The sequence below is a fragment of the Gossypium arboreum genome, chromosome 12 (assembly GCF_025698485.1).
Source record: "Gossypium arboreum isolate Shixiya-1 chromosome 12, ASM2569848v2, whole genome shotgun sequence".
In the NCBI taxonomy this organism is placed as follows: Eukaryota; Viridiplantae; Streptophyta; class Magnoliopsida; order Malvales; family Malvaceae; genus Gossypium; species Gossypium arboreum.
In genome coordinates, this window is record NC_069081.1 from 95,146,579 (window position 1) to 95,158,773 (window position 12,195).

Sequence of the window (12,195 nt, forward strand, 5' to 3'; positions counted from 1 at the left end):
TCCATTGTTTATTTCTTGAATAAATTGGTGTTAAATTGATAGGTTTTAAGCTTAGATGTAAAAATGGGCTAGATTGTAAATTTTAATTTTTAGTTTTCTTCATAAGAACTAAATTGAATAAAATGTAAAATTGACAGTAGTAATAATAAATAGGAGGTCTCTAATGGGTATTAATGACATCATATTTCAATTTGGAGCTTTAAATTGAAAATTAGGTTAGTCCCCATTTTAAGGACTAAATTGAATAAATTAAAAAATATGTGTGTAACACCCCTCACCCGTATCCAGCGTCAAGACAGGGTTTGAGGCGTTACGGGACTTAAACATTCACAACATGCAAAACTGGGCCACAAAATTTTACCAAAAATTAAAACATCTCGAACACATGCATATCGTCCCTTATATAGGTCTTCGAAACCTATAACATACATTGGGGTGGTTCGGGACTAAATCAAGAACTTTGAAAATATTTGGACAAAAGAACTTTGAAAATATTTGGACAACTTAACTAATTTTCTTGCTTCAGAGAGTCACACGCCCGTGTGGATTGGGCCGTGTGGTCAATTTCAAGGCTATTTTCCAAGCCAATTGTCACCCTTAATTACCTACATACACTTATACATTTTCATAGCAATTGACATGGCATATTTGAGTAATTGTATATTCACAATCAAGACACAAGCATGGTATTCTTACAACAACACATAACATATTACCAACCATGCATGGCAAACAAGCATATGCACTCACCAATATCAGACATAACATGAATAACTAGATTTATAAGTCAGAATCATTAGCTCACTAAAGACCAATATATTTGGCCAAATTATAATAACACATGTTATAAAAATAGGTCCCTATACATGCCACTCACTTCATAATTCTAGCATATGTGTTATACTGTCAAGGTGTTGGCTTGATAGTGTGATGCTGCCTCCGATGATCTCCAACCCCGAGTTAACCTGACAACACTAAAAGAAATGGAAAGGAGGGGGTAAGCTTTACGCTTAGTAAGCTCACATGAAAATAATAAGCAATTTAGTAACATGCTTTCCATAGTAAAACTATCTCAATTGTACATTTACACATGTTCTGGTTAAGCTATTTTCTTGAGTCACAGTCACTAAATCATTTATATCTGGAGATGAAGAACTCTAAATTAAGATCTGTAAATTTTTCCAAAAACTAGACTCATATATCTTTCCACCATAAGTTTTTCAGAATTTTTTGTCCAGCCAATAAGTACAGTTTATTATTTAAACTCTCCCCTGTTTTTCTGTTTGACAGCTTCGACCACTCTTCACTAAAATTTAATTATCTTTTGTTACCAAATTCAAATGAGGTTTTAGTTTCTTTCTTCTAAAAAAAAATTCAATAAGGAATCCAACCATATAAATTATGTTCCTTAAATATTTTTTTAAAATTTTTAATGATTTTTACAATTCAGAATAGGGGATCACAAAATCAGTTTGAACCAGTCTTACAAAAATATAAATATCTCAAAATAAAGAATTCCTTTGTTTTCTCTGTTTCTTTTATATGAAAATATATTCAATAATCTTTAATTACATATCTCATTCCACTTCTAGTTAAACTTATACTATTTTTTGTGATTTTTCAAAATCACTCCCTTGCTGCTGTTTTAGACTGTTTATCCCAAATTTCATTCCTTCACTAAAATTTCTTATTATCAACTTTCAAGATAATACTTGTCCATATTCATCTTATAAAAAATTCAATCACATATCTAACTCATAATTTAAAACTCATATATTTATATTCCGGTATTATCCCACACTTTTTTTCACGTTAAATTTCATTTAGCAAACTTGTTTCTCCCGGTGAACACTTCAAACCGGTAGTTTTAGCTCATAGCTCCACACTATTGGGCTAACATGTGATTGTGGCATACGCACTTAGCGCCACTTTTTAAATTAACATGTATAACTGTGGCATATCTACTTAGCACCATGTTACATGTTTAACCGTGGTATATCCACTTAGCACCACGTTAATGAATCAATATATGTAACTGTGGCATCCACTTAGCACCACGTTACATGTATCAATATGTGTAATCGTGGTATATCCACTTAGCACCACGTTACACGTATAACCGTGGTATATCCACTTAGCACCAAGTTTTTCATTCCGAAGGTTCAACCGAGATTTCCTCATTTAATCTCAATTCATCAACCACAAATCACCGTTTGTGTCCATCAATTGAACAATACTAAAACTTATTTCATTTGCACTCTCTTCACAAGTCCATTTCATTTCACATGTCAACACATGTACTCATGAGTTTCGAGTACGTACTTGTGCTATCTCTTAGCACAACCACTCATGCAAACAAGACAATCATATGCAAGATCTCATATTCTCGGTAATCACCCATTTCTTTTAAATATCATATTCCATCAAATTTCTATTAACATCAAATTCAATACAATTATAACAATTTATATTTCATGTATATCAATAATAATATGAATAATAGGCTTATTAAATCACGCGAACTTACCTCGGATCCAGAAATGGCAATTTACCATTCTAGTCCACAACCTTGTATTTTCCTGATTTAAGCCCAAATCTCGATTTCCTTGATCTATAATATCACATTTAGCCTACTAATTACTCACACTATTCATATGGGTCTAAAAATCATATTTTTACAAATTTGCATTTTGACCCCTAAAATTTTGCATATTTTCACTTTTTCCCCAAGGTTTGGAAATTAAAATTCTTCCTATTTTCTTATGTTTTATGACATTCTAATCGTTTTTCCCTTCTATAGCAACATCAAATTCTCACTCTAACATGTACTTATGAACATTAGGTATTTTTACCAATTATGTCGTTTTACTCGTTTTCATGTAAAATTGCTTAGCAAAAGTTGTTTAACACAATTTTAAGCTTCATATTCTACCATTAAACATCAAAATACATGCATATCATTCATGGGTAAATTTTTAAACATAAATCCTAGCTCAAAATAATGGTAGAAATGAGCGAGATCATGTTACCGAGTTTCAAAATAAATAGAACATTAAAAGCAGACTCGAAATCACTTACTATTAAGCTTGGAAGCTTGGCCAAACCCTAACCATGGCTGCTCTTGGTACATTCTGCTGTAGCAAGAAGAAAGGGACACAATTGGGGTTTAAAATTTGTCTTTTAATTCATTTTACCCCTAAATGACCAAAATGCCCTTTTTACTATTCTTTCAAATTTTACCCAACCAAGGCCATTTTTTTCCAACAAGTTATACAATGGTTTAATTATCATTTGAGGACCTCCCATTTAAAATTTTATGACAATTAGACACCTCTAACATGTAAAACTCAACTTTTGTACTTTTTACAATTTAGTCCTTTTTACTAATTGAGTGCCCAAACGTCAAAATTTTCGAACAAAATTTTCATGAAATCATTCTGTGAAATCGTAGATGATAAAAATATAATAAAAATGAAAATTTTCTCATCGGATTTGTGGTCTCGAAACCACTGTTTCGACTAAGCCCAAAATCGGGATGTTACAATGTGTGACTTTGTAATTGTTTGTGATTTGAGCTGCAATTTAATATTATGCATTGTCTATAATAGCCTAAAATTTTAGTGGTGTCAAAACAGTGATTCGAGATCACTAAATTCGACGACTGGGATTAGGAAATTAAAATAAAATAATATTTAGAAGTGAGAGAGATGTTAGAAATATTTTAAATATGTGAAATTAAAATTTAAAGAGAAATTATTAAATAAATTAAGTTAAAAACGAGGTATCGACACCTCAATCTCGTAAAACCGAGCTGAAAATATTTTTATAAATATTTATGGAGTGTTAGTAATATGATGTTAAAATTTTGTTAGAAAATTTTATCGTTTGGGTGGTTAATTAAATATAAAGGACTAAATTGTAAAGGTGTAAAACTTGTGAAAGTGATTAAATAGCTTAAGTGTCTAATGAGGAAGGGCATAAAGATAAAATTTTCCTAAAGAAGATATTTTGGACGAAAATAGCTGAGAAAAAGTCAGGAAATTAGTGAAATAAGGGCAAAATTGGAATATTGCCAAGATTAACTAAATAAAGTTAGGACTAAATTGGAATTATCTAGGTTTTTCTTCATTTTTCTTCTTTCTCATCAGATAAAAACGCCATAGGAGGCCTGGAACAAGCTGGTTTTTCATATTTTGCATCATGTGAATTTAATTCTTGCTTTCTCTTTGTAATTTGTGTTTTTAAGACTTTTACAACTAGGTCCTACTATTAAATTCATTTGTTTTTTATTCTATGAGTGAAATTGAAAGTTTCCATGAATAATTTATGAAATTTTATGATGATTTAGCATGGATTTGAAGTTTTAATCTTATTATATAATGATTTTATTAAGCAATTTTAGTGGAAAATGATTTTTACGACCTAATTGTGAAAAATTTTGGAATTAAGGTCTAATGCTGAAATTTTGATTTAAAAAGGTTATGAAGTAGTTTAAAGTAATAGAATAAAGTGTTAATTGAGAAACATTAGTTCAATTGGAGGGTTAATTGAGTAGGGACTAAATTGTAAAAATTGTAAAATTTAGGGTAAAAGTGAAATTTTGAAAATTAAAGTGCATAAGCTGTAAATTAGAGTATAATTTGAATAAATATTAATGAATAAATGGAAAAATTTTATATTATAGATCAAGAAATCGAGGATAAACGAGGAAAGAAAAATTTTAATAGTTAGGAAATATCTCTGACTCTCGCAAATTGTTCCGGGTGAGTTTGTACGGTTAAATTATTAAATTTCAATATTATTTTATGAATGGTTATTAATATTTGTGTATGGTAATTGTTGAAAATAAGTAAATTATGTACAAAAGTTACGAAATTGAATTGAGTATTTCGAAGGAACGGAACACAAAAAATGAGTACGATCGTTCAGTGAAAAAGATGAATTGACGGTAAATTACCCAAGTAAATCGAGATTCATCATTTGTTGTGAATTCTCGTGTTTGGTTTTCGTTTAGCTCTTACGAGCTTCCGTTAACTCATATGAGTTTTGAATTTCAGTTAACCCTTTTGGGGTTTCAATTCAGCTCTGATGAGCTTCAGTTAGCCTTCGGGCTTCCATTTAGCACTTGTGTGCTTCAGTTAGCCTTCGGGCTTTTGTTTAACACTTGTGTGCTTCAGTTAGCCTTTGGGTTCTATTTAGCACTTATGTGCTTCAGCTAGACTTCGGGCTTCAAATCACGATGTACTCAAATCTGTAAGCCGTTCCTCGAATGGACAAGTTGGTAAGTCGGTAAATGTAATGTGTGGAAAAATAAATGTAAGTAATGTTATTATCATTATTATTGAGCTCAATTAAGTAAATTTTTTTAAAATTAGATTATGACTTACAGGATGAAAGTAACTTACTTGAAATGTCCATATGATTTGAATTTTGGAAAACTAATATTTGGTAAGATTTATAGTTAAAGCCGACGAACTTACTAAGCTATAGTCAGCTTACTTGTAATGTTTATTGCTCTTTGTAGATTAACGGGAGGGTCAGAGAATTGGATCATCACACTCAAGTCACACAATCTCGATTTTCCTGTAGATTTTGTTATAAATATTTTAAATGGTTTATATGGCATGTATTGGAGCTTATATGACTATATTTTGTATTAAATCATGAATATATTAGTGAAGTTAATATAAGTTGATATATGATATGAATGGAAATTAACTAAGATGTTTAAATACTACTTGAAAGTATGAATGGATATAATGTTAGATAAAATAAGACTAGTGATATTGTTATGAAACGAATGTGATTTGGATGAAGATTGTATTTATTGAGTTGTTGTTTGTGTTGAATTGGTTGTAAATTTGTAATTGCAGGAAGGTTAGATGTTTATAAAGGGGTTATATTGAGTTTTTTTTTAAATAATAATAATAAAATAAATAAACAAAAAAAAGTAATTATATAACAAAAAAGAAATTCCGAAGTACTTGAATAAGTCCTTATTCATTTATAATACATGATTTAGGCTTTAAGGGTTCATAAAAGAGACTTAATGATTTAATTTTAATATGTTTGTTGTTTATTCATGAATTGTCTGTAAATTAATCAATATGTTCGATAATGCCTCGTAACCCTATTCCGGCGATGATTTGGGGTTAGGGGGTGTTACATTGTCAAATTATTATTAGTAGCTAAAAACAATGCAGAACCATCAAAAGGGAAATGAAAGGCGAAAGCTAACGACGAGTGACGCGAGCTTTCGATTTGTATTTCTATTACCCTCTTCAATTTAATTATTGCTTATTCATGTTAAATTACATGATTTAGTTATGAGGTAAGTATATAATGTTTGTATGAGTTAAGATGAGATGTTTGATATGGTATATCGAGATAGAGGACTAAATTGAATAGAATAGAAAGTTGCATGACTTATCTAATATATGAAGTTGATATAAAATTTGGTTGAGATATGTTATATACATTAGTGGAATAGGGAACTGATGATGAATTGAGATTGACAAAATGTGAATTGAACGTATAATGAAATTGGAATTTGGTTGCCTATTAAATATACAGGTCATATTTCGGTTCATTCGATGATGCATTGTGTGTGCCAATATAATTGTTTTGGCTTGTTGATAAGTCATAATTTATACATATTTTTATTCCATGCTTAGCATATTTTTGGATGAATTATCATCAGATTTGTGGAATTCGATGCTCCTAATCCTTTAATTTCATGTTTTATACTTAGGTGAGCATAGGAGAGTAAAAAGAGCGAGAAACGGGCCAAAAATGGAGAAAATGGGTCAACGTGGGAAATCAACACGGCTTGGACTTCTTCACACGGGTAGACCACACATCCATGTCTATTTAACAGATTATAACACGGCCTAAGCCACACCACATGGCTGTGTCACACGGGCGTGTCCCTGTCGAGCCAAAGTCTAGTCCTATTCGGAAAAAGTCACTCTTGAGGGTTTTGAAGCATTCTAAAGCCTATATAAACACCCCAAGAGGTACCTAAAAAAGACACACAGAGTAGGAGGCATGGAATTACTCGAAGAAAGCCGATTGATCCATCTCAGAAGCCGGATTCTCCTTCAAGATTGAAGATCTCCCTTCAATTTCCTTCAGGGGTTTTTGGGTTTTCTTTATGTCTTGTTATCATTATTCTTCTGAGATGTTCTCTTTTACACATATGAACTAAATCCCCAAAATACCTAAGGGGGATGAAACCTAAGACGGATCTTGTTAATTTCTGAATTATATGATAAATACTTGATTTGTTCTTAATTATGTGTTCTTAATTCTTGCTTTAATATTTCAGGATATTGATTCAAGTATCGATGTGCTTATTCAGAGGAGCAAAAGTCCCTGTCTAAGAGTAGATCTAGCATAATTAAGCGGAGTTGATTGCACCCCTAGACATAGGGCGACATAAATCTACCAGATTAGGGTCAAACCTAATAAGGGAATCCATAGATCGAATTAATGCAACACTAGGGGTTTTAATTAGAAAGAGATTTCAATTAATCAACCTAGGGTTAGACGTTGTTAGTCTCGAGAGAGATAATAATATAAATTAGGGATTTCTACGGATCAAGTCAAGTGAATAAATCGTCTAATTCAGAGTCAAATAACAAGTGAAGTCTAGGTGGATTCTTCCTTGGGTATTGTCTAAATCAATTAGTTTTCCCAAAAGTATTTCCCCAATTTACTTCCTGTGCATTCTTAGTTTAGTTAATTAGTTTAGATAAAGCAAATCCCCTTATTTTTAGGCTAGATAATAAAAAGAAGGTTAATACTAGTACTTTTAGTTCCTGTGAGTTCGACATTCCGGTCTTGCTATAAGCTATACTATTGTTCGATAGGTGCGCTTGCCTTTATCGTGATAATAGTTAGTTTTCAAGTACGATCAATCATAAATATAAAACTTATCACTCATACACCAAGTTTTTGGCGCCGTTGCCGGGGAACTAAGATATTGGGAACGCTTAATTTTTATTACTTTAGCCATTTATTTTATTGTAATTTAATTTTTATTTTTATTTTTATTTTGTTTATATTACTAAATTTTCTTTTATTTACTTCTGGTAGGTTTTTATAGTTTATGACTAGAAGAAACTTGTCAGGACCATTACTTTTTGATAGTGAGATCGAAAGCATAGCTTGCAGAAATAGAAAAGAAGTAAGGCGAAGCCTACAATACATAGAGAAAGGGCAGGAGGACGATAGTCAAACCACAACCGAGGGGATTGCTGAAAATCATAATAATCAGCTACCTCATGTGGTTGCCACAGATCCAATAAATCAGAATCTTGCTCCTCATACTATGTATGATTATGCTAAACCTAATTTAACAGGAGCTGAATCGAGTATAGTTAGGCCTGCTATTGCTGCAAATAATTTTGAACTGAAACTTAACAAGATTCAAATGATACAACAGTTTGTTCAGTTTGATGGTTTGCAGGATAATGATCCAAACACTCATTTAGCGAATATTCTGGAGTTCTGCGACACTTTTAAAATCAATGGCGTTTTTTATGATGCCATTCACCTTCGGTTATTTCCCTTTTCATTAAGGAATAAGGCTAAACAGTGGTTGAACTCATTACCACGAGGGTCAATCACTACTTGGAAACAAATGACCAAAAATTTTTTACTTAAATATTTTTCGCCGGCTAAAACTGCTAAATTGAGGAATGATATCTCTTCTTTTGTGCAGATGGATCTAGAAACACTCTATGATGCATGGGAGAGATACAATGATCTATTGAGAATTTTCCTTCACCATGGGTTACCTCTATGGTTGCAGGTTCAGACTTTTTACAACGGTGTGAACCCCTCAACATGGCAACTTATTGACGCAGCCGCCGGTGGTACCTTAAACAACAAAACACCTGAAGAGGCTCACGAATTTATTGAAGAGATGTCACCAAATAACTATCAGTGGCAAGTCATGAGAACAAAGCCGGCAAAAGCAGTCGGTGTTTTCAACCTCGACGCAGTCACTATGCTATCTAACCAGATAGAACTTTTAAATAAAAAGATTGAGGGTTTATATGGTTCTATTCAGGTACATCCAGTGATGTGGTACGATGCAAATGAAAGAGGAGTGCACACAGAATATCAATCTTTCAACCCTAGCATCGAGGAGGAACAAGTTCAATATATGGGTAATAATAATTCTAGACCTCAAAATAACCCATACAGTAACAATTATAATGTAGGTTGGAGGAACCATCCCAATTTCTCGTGGGATGGTCAAGGAAATCAAAGGCCACAACATCCCCCAGGTTTTCAACAACCACTTTACCAGCAGGAAAAGAAGCTGAACCTTGAAGAGATGCTAACAAAATTTATCTCGATGTCAGAAACTCATTTTGAGAATACCGAGATAGCACTTAAAAATCAACAAGTGTCGATCCAAGGGCTCGAAACCCAGATAGGCCAACTTGCCAAACTAATCTCTGAACGGCCACAAGGTAGCTTGCCGAGTAATACTGAATCAAACCCAAGGGACTAACTCAATGCGATTACCGTTTGAGATAAGGAAGGGTTAGTTGAACCTAAACCAGAACCGAGGCAAGAAATTGTGGTAAGTAAAGGTAAAGGTAAGGTGGACCACAATGAGCAAAAATTGGTAAGTAGAGAGTACAAACCTCGTGTGCCATACCCCAGTGCGACAAGGAAAGACCACACGGATGAACAATTTGGTAAATTCCTTAAATTATTAAAGAAATTACATATTAATTTACCGTTTATTGAAGCTCTTTCGCAGATGTCGAATGCAGTTAAATTTTTAAAGGAGCTTTCAGCGAATAAGAGGAAGTTGGATGAGGCACCGCATGTAGAGTTGAACGCAGTTTGCTTAGCCATTCTACAAAATAAGCTACCCAACAAGTTGAAAGATCTAAGGAGTTTTACGATTCCTTGTTTAATTGGTAGTTTAAATGTTAACAATGCTTTGGCTGATTTAGGGGCTAGTATTAATGTCATGCCCTATAAAATGTTTAAACAACTAAGTCTTGGGAAACCCAAACAAACTAGGATGAGCATTCAATTGGCTGATAAAATCATTAGATTTCCTAGGGGTATCATTGAAGATGTTCTTGTTAAAATCGATAAATTTATATACCCAGTAGACTTTGTTGTTCTAGATATGGAAGAGGATAGTAACATACCTTTGATTTTAGGACGACCCTTTTTAGCAACTGCTAGAACTATTATTGACGTTGGTACAGGAGAATTGACACTTCATGTAGGCGATGACACGATCACTCTCCAAGCTCGTGATTCTGCTAAAATATCTAGCAATTGAGATGATTCTTTAAGCTTGGTAAATTTAAATAACGTTACAACTCAAACTTCTTTGCAGGAGCCCCTTAGGAAGAACGTGATGGAGCCTAATCTATGCCACGAAAACAGGCCGACTCATTAAGAACGAAGACTTCAGATGAATGGCGAACACCTGTCAAGGAGAAACCAAAAGCACACAAAAAATCGAAGCGACACCACGATGAGTATAGGGATGAAACAAAGCAAATTAAAGTTGGAGACAAAGTATTGTTACATGAAAATGAGCCCCGAATTGCTACTTTAGAGCATAATACGAATAGAGTGACTCCCTTCACGGTAATGAACATCTTCTCACATGTTATAGTCGAGGTAACACATACTGTATTCGAAACTTTTAAGGTAATTAATACTCGACTCAAACCTTATTTTGATAAAATTGATAGCAGAGGTGAGGAGTTTCAACTCCTCAATCCACTGTAATCACACGAAAGTGAGGTAAGTCAAGCTTAGACTATAAATAATTACTTCTCGAGAGGCAACCCGAGCACTAACAGTGTTGATTTTGTTAAAATTTTAGTTTTTTAACATCTAAATTATTAACTGAGTCCTTGAACGTAACAGCTCGATTTAGGGCCTAGTCGGAACAATGGTCTTGAGGCTACAAATTCGAGGATAGAAGAATTATTTTTATTATTTTTATAAGGTTATAGTACGATTATATTAGTGCATGAAAAATTTGGTGAGTTAATTTTAATATTTTCAAGCCCGATTGCGAAAAAGGACTAAATCGCATAAAAGACAAAAGTTACATTTTAGTACCCAAAGGTGCCAAGTAGATAGAAAATTAAAATTAGGAGTATTTAAAGGGCATTTAGACCCTATTGGAATAGGTTGGCCGGCCATAAGACAAGAAAATAGATGGTCAACATGTTAGGTATTTTGATGACCTCATATGTAATAAATTAATGCCTAGAAGCCTAGTTTTTATTTTTCCCTCACTCATTCTTCCTTGTTGACCGAAAATATCATCAAATATTGAGGTTTGAAAGTTCAAAAATTTTCAGCAACTTAAAGCACTCATAAGTAAGTGATTTTAATTAGTTTTCTTCAAATTTTTTACACTTTTGAGACCCTTGAAGCATGAGCTTTCAAATGAGGGTGATATCTTACAAAATGGTCAAGAGTTTAAGATTTTACCATGGATTTATTTGTGGTATATTCTGAGTTTTTATGGAGGAATATGAGTCCTAGTTGTGTTATAAACAACTTTTATGAAGGGTGTTAGCATGAAAACACCTAAAAGAACTATTTTGCATAAGTCGCAAATTAAGTAATAAGTGTGTGAAATAGTGAGAATTTAGGGTTGCTCTAGTAGTAAAAAGAGTTTATCTAGGCTTTAAATACAAAGAAATTCGATAAAAATCAAATTTTGAGCATGGGGGTAAAATTGTCATTTTGCTAAAGTCTAGGGGCAAAATGGTCATTTCACCAAAGATGTAAATTTTAGATAGCCTAATTGTGTTTAATGACTGAATGAGTGCATTTTGTTATTATAGATCAAGATTTCCCAAAACTGAGCCTAGACTAGGGCCAAGCCAAGCAATCTGATTAAGCCGACTAGTCAAGTACTTTTTGTAAGCCGAGGTAAGTTGTATGTAAATAATACAACTATATCGTTAAATGCATGTATTCGATTGTTATTGATTTGATATAGCATGAGTTTCTAGAATTTGAACTAAGTATATGTATTTATGATCGAGAAAGTCGAAAGATCCAATAAGAACCCCAGGAAACAAACCAGATATTCATGCCATGACATTGGGTTATGTGAGAACCAGTATAAGACCATGTCTGGGACATGGAACCGGCATTGAGACTAGGGCTAGTGTAAGACGT

The 12,195-nt window shown here is 32.9% G+C and overlaps 1 non-coding gene across 1 annotated transcript; it reads right to left on the minus strand.

The window, feature by feature from the left end:
* Positions 1 to 8,692: 8,692 nt before the first annotated feature.
* LOC128286065 (small nucleolar RNA R71) lies at positions 8,693 to 8,799 on the minus strand. The gene has a single exon (XR_008276610.1). It is a non-coding gene; the product is annotated as a small nucleolar RNA R71 (small nucleolar RNA).
* Between the last annotated feature and the right edge of the window lie 3,396 nt (positions 8,800 to 12,195).